The sequence below is a fragment of the Hevea brasiliensis genome, chromosome 6 (assembly GCF_030052815.1).
Source record: "Hevea brasiliensis isolate MT/VB/25A 57/8 chromosome 6, ASM3005281v1, whole genome shotgun sequence".
In the NCBI taxonomy this organism is placed as follows: Eukaryota; Viridiplantae; Streptophyta; class Magnoliopsida; order Malpighiales; family Euphorbiaceae; genus Hevea; species Hevea brasiliensis.
Genome location: NC_079498.1, coordinates 56,376,634 through 56,389,086, shown reverse-complemented (window position 1 = coordinate 56,389,086; position 12,453 = coordinate 56,376,634). Strand labels below are relative to the sequence as shown.

General features: G+C 34.8%; 1 protein-coding gene across 4 annotated transcripts in view; it reads left to right on the top strand.

Moving 5' to 3' along the window:
* Positions 1–12,453, top strand: part of LOC110671169 (uncharacterized) — a 76,113-nt gene that overhangs the window by 55,368 nt on the left and 8,292 nt on the right. Inside the window, exon 7 of one of the 4 annotated variants that reach the window (XR_009149499.1) lies at positions 3,157–3,310. The exons of the other annotated variants lie outside the window; for them this stretch is intronic. The gene's annotated coding sequence lies outside the window, so the exon portion shown is untranslated. The remainder of the gene's footprint in view (positions 1–3,156; positions 3,311–12,453) is intronic. 4 annotated transcript variants of the gene reach the window in all.

The following is a 12,453-nucleotide window of genomic DNA, read 5'->3' as shown; positions in this document are numbered from 1 at the left end:
TATAGTCCATGATCATCCATCATGCATATCACTATTTAACAATTAAATAAAACATACATACTTAAATTAAATTGAATATCTCATATTCAACTTAAAAATCCAGATTTAAATATGATTCAAATAAATTTAAAAATTCAGATTTGAATCTCATTCAAACAAATTTAAAAATTCAGATTTGAATCACATTCAAACAACTTCAAAAATTCAGATTTGAATCACATTCAAACATTTTTTAAAAAATCAGATTTGAATTTTATTCAATCAATTTTAAAAAATCAGATTTAAATATGATTCAAACAACTTTAAAAATTCAGATTTGAATCACATTCAAACAACTTTTAAAATTCAGATTTGAATCACATTCAAACAATTTTTAAAATTCTGATTTGATTCATAATTTTATTGTGTGATAAAAACAACTAATTAAACACTTTAATTAGTCAAAGAATAGGCCTTAGATCATACAACAATTGCAGAATTAAAAGTCAAACCTTAAACCACCCATGGAAGCCAAACCATGCGCACCATTGATGGTATTTTTTTTAAGTATGCCGCCAACTTGCTTTGCAACTAGCAATGAACTTTTGATCTCATGATCAAACACACAATTAAATCATATAATCAACAATCTAAATGGCAAATATAGTGGCTCTGATACCAATTGAAGGAACGGAAGCGTGAAAAACACAAGTTTATACCATTGAATTCAAAAATTTTCACCTAGGGTCACATGCATCATGCAAGATTTATTTTTATCTATTTGATTTCAATGATAAACAACATATTAAAACTCTTTTAATATGTTTTTGGATCTGTATTTGCCATTTAAGATTTTAAAATTAATCAGATTAATTTTAGAACCCTAGATTAAATCAAGAACGATTACACTAACCTCTTGATGCACTGCAGCGTGTCTGCGCCTTTGAGATTCGTCTTCAGGACACCAGATGTTGTCCCTCTAGCTTGTCCACACCAAGAACACCTATGGCAGCCCTTGAATAGCTTCTAAAGCTTTTTCTATTAATTAGAAAATCAAGTTCTGCCTTTTAAGAGATTAAAGATGTAAACAGGACACTAGAAACAATTTTTAGTGTTCTTAATTCAAGAGATTGATGGCTAATCCCTTTGAATTGATAAGAGATGAAGAAGAAGAGATAAAAACCCTCAAAGTGGCGTGACAAAGGAGTGTGGCTGCTGGTTGTATTTTATTTTCTCATAACAACACTTAAATAGCTAGGTTAACACATTAAACCCTTGTCACATGTCACCCTTTGATTAGCTCTAGGTTTAAGTGACCCAATCACATTGTGCCAAGTGTCAAACCTATATTTAATCTTGATTTTAATCATCTTACATGATTAAAAAAACATTTGGCAATGTTATGTGTTATGCCATGTGTCACCATCTCATGGTGCCACGTGTCACACTGTTAAATGACCAAAATGCCCCTGTGTCTTAATTTTGAGTTCTTAACCCAAAATAATTATTTTCTTCTTCTAATTAATTTATATCAAATATAAATTAATTAATTAATCTCTATTAATTAATTTCTCATTAATTAAATTCATATTTAAACACTTTAAATATAAATTTAACTTATATTATACATCCAATAATCTAGATTTGGTTTCAAGTCATGCTAGGGACTTTGCAATCTAATTGCAAACCAAATCTATTTAATTAATCAATTAAACTCTTTAATTAATTAATTAAATCATATTTAATTATGTGATAACTTGTGTATGTGTGTGACTTACTAGGCTCATCACTAATTGGCAATGAGACATGATATCAACTCTTAATATCATCAGAACTCTTTCTTACCATAAATGATTTCTCTAAATCATTTTATGAACCTCATAGACCAGGGTTAACACCTAGCATAGCATGCCATGGCCACCCAATTAGGAATAAGATTTACCTTAAATGAACCTATAATCATATGTTACCATGCACTAGAATCTCTCTGTTACAAAATCCCAACTCAAGCTGGAGTCATGGTTTATGTCAAACTCCATTTGCTATGAATATTATGTTCTCTTTTAATTCCAGTTCTTGATTAAAAAGATTTTTATCATCAGAAACTCTTTTCTGAATAAATCTATCTGTCCTGGCCAGGAACTTGAAACATCAAGAACAATTAAATGAACATAGGATTTCATCTCTATTTACTTAGAGGAACAGATTCCATCTTGATCAACACCTACCTCCATATATAACTAGTAGGAGCCAACACATGCCCATATACCCATACACAGTACAAGTATGAAAGCAGTATCAAACTCAAACTACCTATATACAAGATAACTGTGCTATCTCAGGTCTAAAGATTATATGCACTGATATGATTTATGACAAAACATTGACAAGAGTAAACTCCATGTGCTTGTCATAAGTGTCACTAGTTCGGCCTACTTATTATTTATAAGTGCCTATCATGTTTGTTATATGGCATGAGACTCACCATTCCATCTTATTTATATCTCATATAAATAACTTGGGAACAAACATAAATACAATCTTTCTGGATAAGTCATGTCCTTATTATGAAGTATCCTCGATTGTGAACCTATTTATGATACTTTGTGCTAGAAATATTGTCACTCATATTCTTAACAACTTAAGAATAATATTTCTAACAAAATATCAATTGACCTTTTCTATTACACATAAATATATTATATAAACAGAAAAGTGGAAATGCCATTTATTAATAAAATATGTATAAGATACATACTAAATGATATGCTCTAGGGCATACTACTAACATCCATAACATCACTTCCCATTAGAGAAAGAAGTTGCCTTCAAGCTCAATAGTAGGATAGAACTATGAATCACCCATAGTCCCTTTGCCTCGTTGCTTCCTCTAAATCATCCATCTCCAACCAAAACAATTTCTTACAATGATGCTCGGAGGAATATGATTTGTTACAATTATAGTAAAACCTTTTTGCTCTTTGCTCAGCCATCTCTGGACTGCTTAATCTTTTAATAAAGGGAGACAAAACACTTCCTAAACTGGAATTCTGCAATGTGCTAATGACCTGATTTGAAGTAGTCTTGGTTATGGGTAGAATTGATGAAGTAGATATTGTTCTTGTATTGAATCATGAATTTGTCTAATTTTCTTCTAGCTGTTGTTTTCTTTTAAAGGCTCTTGCCAGGTTCATAGTTGCCACCAAGTTTGGGGGATGTTGCATTTCTACATCAATCCAAATTGAATCTATCAGACCTAAGGAAGCAAATCAACTAGTTGATCTACCTGAACTATTGTTGGATGAGCTAGAAGGCTTTGGAACTTACGTTGGTATTCTTCAACCATCCCTATTTGCTTTAGATTAGCCAATTTGCCCAAAGGATTATGACTAAGTGGAGGCCCGAATCTCAAATTGCCATATTCTTTGAATGGGTTCCACGATAGCCGGGGTTTTTTTTGTTCTAATCTGTAGAACCAGAGTTGGGTAGAATATTTGGGTAGTAAAATGTAGTTTTTAGTGACTAAAGGGGATATTTTCATTTATTTTCATTTATGTAATTTTAAGGGTGTGATGACTTAAGTATAGTAATGTTTAGGTAATTTCATTGGTGTGATGCTTCAAGCATAGTGATGTCTCCTTCTGCCACACTCCATTGTGTTGTTAATGCTCTTTAGGGGGTATTCAATAGTTAACTACTATGGAGCGACAGGTGTAACTAGCCACTGGTATGGTGAGTCTTTGTCTCGTACTCCTTGTAGTTTTCCTCCTGTCTACAAGTGATGTAAGGACTATCAATCCTGTTGTATCGATTATAATATATGAATGAAAGAAGTAGCATGTTCATAACATATTTGTCTCATTATTTATTATGTTTGAGATGCTTGTTCATATACAATGCTTATGATGTTTTCCTAATTGGCTTGCCAAGCCTATGCTAATATATGCATCTTGTCGGACAGATTATCGTAAGATTCTCTTGGCTGACTTGTCTTGAAAGAGTTCAAGTCAAGTGCCACAGAGTCCCAAGGATGTTCTTACATTGGGCCCGTGACAGTTTGCCTCTCCTGTCATATGGAATGCTGCGAGGTTCACCCTTTCTGTTTTAGGCATTCGTTGGTTTGGAAAAAAAAATGCTCATATCGGTGTAACCAAATCAATGGATCTTCGGATTCATCAAACGATAGAAAATCCAACTACGTATACCTTGGTACTACCGCTGCCCGGGGTCTCGCTTTTGTTTTTCCATCAATTCTACTGTTGTTACCTTCATAGTTGTTATTGCTACCTAAGCCGCCCTCTGTTTCCTTGCCTTAGCTCTTATAAGTTCCTTGAATGAACTCTTGTAATTGAAGAGACAAGTTTTGCAATTGGGATTCAAGTTTCAACTTTGATTGCTTGATTTGATCTTGTATCCTTTATTCAACCTGTGCCACTCTTGCTTCAGTCAATGCTTGTGCTTCTTGGAATAGCGCTCTTAGTTCTTCTTTCGGATTTATATTGTCCATGACAGCAGGCTTTGATACCAATTTGTTTTGATCTCTTGCTCATGATCTAGTCACGGGCCTATTAATGGTGAAATCTAATTCAAAAGTTGAAACTTTTGCTTTATCTCGATTCTTTTCTCAACATATTGTTGATGAAAACGTAAGCTTGTTGAAAGGGAGTTCTAACCTTAGACTCGTTGAAGAAGAGAGAGTCCAGATCTCAAATTAATTGAAAATAATTATGCTTAATTTTATTAATTCAAGTGAACACTTTTATAAGAGAAATTTGCACAATATTTATTGGAATTCTACTAGAATTAGAAGTCCTAAAATAATAGTAATCCCTATATAAGAGGGATTATAATTCTGAAAAGGAAATAACTCTTAATTAAAATAAGAATTAATATCTAATAATAATAGGAAGTAAATCTTGAAAATTCAACGAGCATTGCCAAGTGGTCCCACAATGCGTCCATAACAATTTAATAGAGAGAGAGAGAGAGAGAGAGAGAAGGGGTGGGGGGAAGAGCCTATATAGAGAGTAATAAAAATGGTTAAATAGATTAGGGATAAATTTTAACAACCGTCCCTGAACTTATCTAGTTATAACATTGCAGTCCCTCAACTTGAAAATGTAACATATAACCCCATAAACTTTTACATTTTGTACAGTAAAATCTCTCTAACCTCTAATTACTGATTTTTCAGTTAGACGCTAATCTGGACAATTTCAGCATGGAGTTTAATTAATATTTTTTGTTTCTCTCTCAAGCCATGTGTAAATTGAATCATTATCCTCTGTATAGACAAAATAATTTTTCACGTGTAGAGAGAATAATTTTACACTTTGCATAAGAGAGGAGAGAGAAATTGTTGCCAAAACACCATGTGGGACCTGTTTACATTAGTTTCTAGCTGGAAAATTAATAATTGAAAATCAAAGGGATATTACTGTGCAAAATTTGAAAGTTTAGGGGGTTTTATGTTACATTTTAAAGTTGAAGGACTGTAGTGTTACAACCATATAAGTTCAGGGACAGTTGTTAAAATTTATCCGATAGATTAGTATTAAACTTGAAACTTAATTTTTTAGAAGTTTAAAATTTAGAGAGTAAGAGGAAGGTAGGGAGAGAAAGATGGGTTAATGTTTTGAGTCATACCAACACCAAAACTACATAGTTAAGTTTTGATTTAGTTAATAATTTAATGTGGATAAAATAGTTAAGTCTAATTTTTATATATCTATCATCTAGTGTTCTAATTTATTTCTCATATAAAAATTAACTTGATTTTTCATAAAAAATTAAATATAAATTACAAATAATTATATTTTATAAATGCAATTTTTATTTTGATTATATTATAATTTTGAATTACATAATATTTAATAACATGTTATTTTATATTAATAGCATTTATTTATTATCTGATAAACTAATTTAATTTCTTATATAAAAATTAACATTGTTTTTATTAAAAATTTAAATTTAAAGTACTAATAACTATATTTATATATTGATTATATCATATTTTTAAATAATATATTATTTTTAGATCAATGACAAATAAAATAAATATATTTACAATATTATGAAATACAATAATTTCTATAAATATTTTTGTAAATGAGCCAACTCACAAGCTTATAAATTAGCCTAAAAATGAGCTTGTTTAACAGGCCATCTCACAAGTCTATTTAACGAGCTAACTCACGAGCCGATTCAGCAAACTAGCTTGTGAACCTATTTAACGAGCCGAACTTGCAAGCTTATAAACGAGTGTAGTTCAACCTCGGGTCGAATAATGTTGAGCTTGAACTCTGCTCATTTGTTTGAAGTGTTAGTACCATCACTACCCTGCAATGTTCCCTTTTGTTTTCCACATCAATTTCTTGCATCACATCTTCATCTTCCTTATCTTCACTAATTCCCCTTATTTCAATATCTTGAAATTCAGGCGGTCTTTCCATATTCATAACTAATTTCTGCTCTTTTTTCGTTTGCTAATATATTCTCACATTTGATTCCTCACATCTTTTGGACATTTTGGATGTCGAATCATATTTTTATGACCTCTAGTAAGGTCTTGCTTGATTCTATTAATTCCCTCTTTATAAAATTTCATACAGTAGATGCATTGAAAATTATTGGTATTATTTTCACTAATTTGAATTAAATGCGCCCATCTTGGGTTTGTTCTTATACTTTCTACTGCCAGTAGAAGAACTAGTTGTATTACACTTATCACCCATCTATGACCTAACCAAAAAAAAAAAAATAAAGATAAATTAAAAAGCATCAAAACAATACTATCAAGGCTGTCTCAATCTATTACTAGCAACAAAACAACAGTCCACAGCTGGCACATGCAAGCCTTTTTTGTTGGAAACCCTAACAGAGATTGATAAGAAGAATAGAACAAAGACGAGAAGAAAGAGAGAATTAGGAAAAGAGAATTCAAGAGAGAAGGAGAGGAGATTGTATTATTGATTCAGATTCTTGAATGAATAGTGCCAGAATTATCTCATCTCTTATGTATTGTAGTTCCGGCCAAAAGGTAACTGCTTCTAGAAATAAACCTCTAACAAGCTCTAATTGAGTTACTCTCCATTCACTAACTATTTGATTTTTCTCACTACTGTTTACACATTATCCCCTACCTTCTTCGTAATACCTCCCCTTCGAGAGCATTCTTGTCCCCAAGAATATTACAAGTCAGGAAATTGGCGTTGAATAAAAGCTCTGTCTTCCCAAGTAGCATCCTCTAGTGGCAAATTGGTCCATTTATTGAGGTCCTGAACCATAGACTGGTTGTTTTTGGTAATAGTCCTAGATTGAAGGATTTTTTTAGGAGCCACTATAACTTCCTCGTCTTGAAAAGTTGGCAGTTGCAACTGAGGAACCACTTGATCTCCTAACTTCTTCATTAACAAGAGGCATGGAAAACAGGGTGAATTGCTGCTGTAGGAGGCAACTTCAGTTTGTAGGTATTATGGAAAGTCAATCACTATATTATTTCTCTGTATATTCTGTATTCTGTATTCCTATTTAGAATTTCTTATTTAGGATTTTTTCCTAATTAGTAGAACACAATTATAGGAATCAATTGTATATATATACCCATGTACAGATTAATTAAAATTAAGGAGAATCATCTCTTTCTACATGAGTCAGGTGGTCTCTACATTCTGGAAAATCATGTACCGCGGTCGCTTGTTTGCTCCAGTACCTTAACACCTCTTGAAGCTCATTGTAGATTGGGCAATCCTTCTTTGTCTACCATGAAGAAGCTGCGTCCTCAGTTTCAGTCTTTATCAATACTAGAATGTGAGTCGTGTCAGTTTGCAAAACATCATCGTTTGCCTTCTGTGTCTAGAGTTAATAAACGGGCTTCAACCCCTTTTGAGTTGGTTCATTCTGATGTTTGGGGTCCTTGTTCTGCTACTTCTAAAACTGGATTTCGTTATTTTTTTGTTTTTGTTGATGATTACTCTCGTGTTACCTGGTTATATTTAATGAAGAATCATTCTGAGTTGTTTCTATCTTTCGTGCCTTTTGTAATGAAATCAAAACTCAATTTAATATTTCTGTGCGTATATTAAGATGTGACAATGCCAAAGAATATTTTTCAGCATAATTTCAGTCTTATATGACACAAAATGGCATTCTTCATCAGTCTTTCTGTGTGGATATCTCATCCTAAAATGGCATGGCTGAAAGAAAAAATTAGCATCTTCTTGAGGTAACTCGTGCTCTTTTTTTTCAGATGAAAGTTCCTAAACACTTTTGGGCGGATGCAGTTTCTACGGCATGTTTTTTGATCAATCGTATGCCGTCTTCTGTCCTTAATGGGGATATTCCTTATGCTACTTTGTTTCCAACAAAATCTTTGCTCCCTATTGAACCTCGTATTTTTTATTGTACCTGTTTTGTGCGTGATGTTCGTCCACAGGTTACTAAATTAGATTCAAAGTCTCTCAAATGTGTCTTCCTTGGGTACTCCTGGCTCCAAAAAGGGTACCGCTGTTTCTCTCCTGCTCTTAATCGTTATCGTGTTTCTGCAGATGTCACATTTTTTGAGTCCACTCTATTTTTTCCTTAATCATCTGTGTATGAGAGTCAGGGGGAGGAGGATGATCTCTTAATATATACTGTCCAACCAATGTCTAGTCTTCTCCCATAGCCTGTTCCTTCTGTCTCTAAACCTACTCGACCTCCTGTTGTTCATGTTTATTCCAGGAGATTGGAGATTCCTAACTCAGATCCTACACCAGCTACTTCGTTGGGAGATCTTGTACCTCATACTGATAATGATTCTGACCTAGACTTACCTGTTATGGAAAGTCAATCATTATATTATTTCTGTGTATATTCTGTATTCTGTATTCCTATTTAGGATTTCTTATTTAGGATTTCTTCCTAATTAGTATAACACAATTATAGGAATCAATTGTATATAAATACCCATGTACAGATTAATTGAAATATATGAGAATCATCTCTTTCTACATGGTATCAGAGCAGGTCATCTATCTAGGGTGATTATTTGTTCTCACCACCCAGCTCTGGAGAGACCTTGGCCGCCGACCGGCCATTTCGACTCCGATCAACATTGTCAGCGTCGCCTCAATCCCCTCATTCCACCACCGTGTCTTTGTTGCACGATCCAAGACACCATTAAAGGACTTCGAGGTTTGGCTCTCGGATCCTATTTCGGTATTTGCTTGATTTGTGATTTTGGATTATTTTGTTGTCACAAGACTTTGGATTAAGCGTTTGGTTAGTTTTCTTTGTCTCAACAAATGGCAGACAATAAGAATGTTATTTCTGATGTGATTCCGATGATGACTAAGATCACGGAACACAAACTTAATGGTTCGAATTATCTGGAGTGGAGTAAGACTGTTAGGGTCTATTTGCGTAGCATTGATAAGGATGATCACCTTACTAAAGATCCACCTACTGATGATACACAACAAACTTGGCTAAGGGAGGATGCTCGGTTGTTTTTGCAAATGAACTCGATTCACAAAGTGAGGTAATTAGTTTAATTAATCACCGTGAATTTGTTAAGGAATTGATGGATTACTTAGATTTTCTCAGATTCGTAAAGGGAATATCTCCGTATTTATGATGTTTGTAAGGCATTCTACCGCTTTGAGAAAGAGAATAAGTCTCTCACGGCTTATTTTATGGATTTTAAACGGTATATGAGGAACTTAATGTATTGTTGCCTTTTAGTTACGATGTGAAAGTTCAAGAGCCCAACGGAGCAATCGGTCTGTTATGAGTTTTCTTGCTGGCCTTCCGTCAGAGTATGAGACTGCTAAATCTCAGATTCTTTCCAGTTCTGAGATTTCCTCTTTGCATGATACATTCTCACGTGTCCTTCGGACAAAGAGTACGCAATCTTCACAAATGCAAGAGTGCTCTTATTAGCCGTAATCCAAATGGACAACAGTGGTAATAAAAGAGGAAGTAGAGGAGGAATTACAGCAAATGTAAGTAATCAGCGTAATGGAGAGGCTAGTTCTAATCAGACTCAAGAGGAGTCATTTGTTATTATTGTCATGAGCCCGCCATACAAAATATAATTGTCCGCAACTTCAGAGGAAAATCAGCGATCACAGATGGCAAATATGGCAGCAGAGGATTTTACTGAGATCTTCCTCCGAGAAAACTGTTTTGGTATTCGCAGAGGATTTTGCACGCTTTTCCCAAAGATCGTGCATCTCTAAAGCCTACGGTTCCCTATCATCGCGATCACGAGTCGTAAATCCACTACATGCCTTGTGTCTTCCTCATCCAAATGGGTTATTGATTACGGTGCAACAGATCACATGACAGTAATTCTAGTCTTCTATCTACTTTTCGTCTAATCCCACTTCCTCTCATTACTTTAGTGAAGGTTCTACTTCTTGTGTCATGGGTTCGAATCAAAATCCGACTTCGTCAATTTCTTTGTCATCTGCTTTGTGTCTACCAAATTTCTCTTTTAATCTACTTTCGTTAGTAAACTTACTCGTACCTTAAATTGTTCTATTTCCTTTTTTCGATCGGTGTTTGTTTGAGGATCTTACGACGGGCATTATTGGTAGAGGACGTGAGTCGTGGTCTCTACATTCGGAAAATCATATACCGCGATCGCTTGTTTGCTCGATACCTTAACACCTCTTGAAGCTCATTGTAGATTGGGTCATCCTTCTTTGTCTACCATGAAGAAGTTGTGTCCTCGATTTGATCTTTATCGACTAGAATGTGAGTCGTGTCGGTTTGCAAAACATCATCGCTTGCCTTCGTGTCTAGAGTCAATAAACGGCTTTATCCCCTTTTGAGTTAGTTCATTCGATGTTTGGGGTCCTTGTTACATTTCTAAACTGGATTTCGTTATTTTGTTACTTTTGTTGATGATTACTCGTGTTACCCGTTATATTTAATGAAGAATCGTTCGAGTTGTTTTCTATCTTTTGTGCCTTTTGTAATGAAATCAAAACTCAATTTAATATTTCGGCGCATATTAAGAAGTGACAATGCTAAAGAATATTTTTCAAAGACAATTTCAGTCTTATATAACACAAAATGGCATTCTTCATCAGTCTTCCTGTGTGGATATCCCATCCCAAAATGGCGTGGCCGAAAGAAAAAATCGGCATCTTCTTGAGGTAATTCGTGCTCTTCTTTTTCAGATGAAAGTTCCTAAACACTTTTGGGCGGATGCAGTTTCTACGGCATGTTTTTTGATCAATCGTATGCCTTCTTCTGTCCTTAATGGGGATATTCCTTATACTGCTTTGTTCCCTACAAAATCTTTGTTTCCCGTTGAACCCCGTATTTTTGGTTGTACTTGTTTTGTACGTGATGTTCGTCCATGAGTTACTAAATTGGATCCAAAGTCTCTCAAATGTGTCTTCCTTGGGTACTCCCGGATCCAAAAAGGGTACCGTTGTTTCTCTCCTACTCTTAATCGTTATCTTGTTTCTGCAGATGTCACATTTTTTGAGTCCACTCTATTTTTTTCTCAATCATCTGTGTATGAGAGTCAGGGGGAGGAAGATGATATCTTAATATATACTGTCCAACCAATGTCTAGTCCTCTCTCACAGCCTATTTCTTCCGTCTCTAGACCTACTCGGCCTCCCGTTGTTCATGTTTATTCCAGGAGATTGGAGATTCCTGACTCAGATCCTCCACCAGCTACTTCGTTGGGAGATCCTGTACCTCATACTGATCATGATTCTGATCTAGACTTACCCATTGCTCTTCGTAAAGGTAAACGTTCATGTACTTACCCTATCTCTTCTTTTGTTTCTTATAATCAATTGTCTTCTTGTTCTCGGTGTTTTGTTATTTCTTTAGACTCTATTCCCATCCCTAATACTGTTGGTGAGGCACTGTCTCATCCTGGCTAGTGTGCTGCTATGAAAGAGGAAATTGAGGCTTTAGATGCTAATGGTACATGGGAACTGTTGCCTTTGCCCACTGGTAAGAAAGCTATTGGTTGCAAATGGGTATTCTGAAAGGTAAATCCTGATGGTTCTGTGGCTAGATTAAAAGCACGCCTTGTAGCAAAAGGATATGCTCAGACATATGGGGTTTATTACTCTGACACTTTTTCTCCTGTAGCTAAACTTACTTCTGTTCGCTTGTTTATCTCTTTAGCAGCTACATATGATTGGCCCCTGCACCAATTGGATATCAAGAATGCCTTCCTTCATGGTGATCTTCAGGAGGAGGTGTATATGGAGCAACCACCTGGGTTTGTTGCTCAGGGGGAGTTGGGTAAAGTTTGTAGGCTTCGTAAGTCTCTTTATGGCTTGAAACAAAGTCCTAGGGCCTGGTTTGGGAGATTCAGTGAAGCAGTACAGGAATTTGGTATGCAAAAGAGTAAGTGTGATCACTCAGTATTTTATAAGCAATCTGAGGCTGGTCTAATTCTCCTGGTAGTCTATGTGGATGACATTATCATCACTGGGAGTGACTCTGCAGATA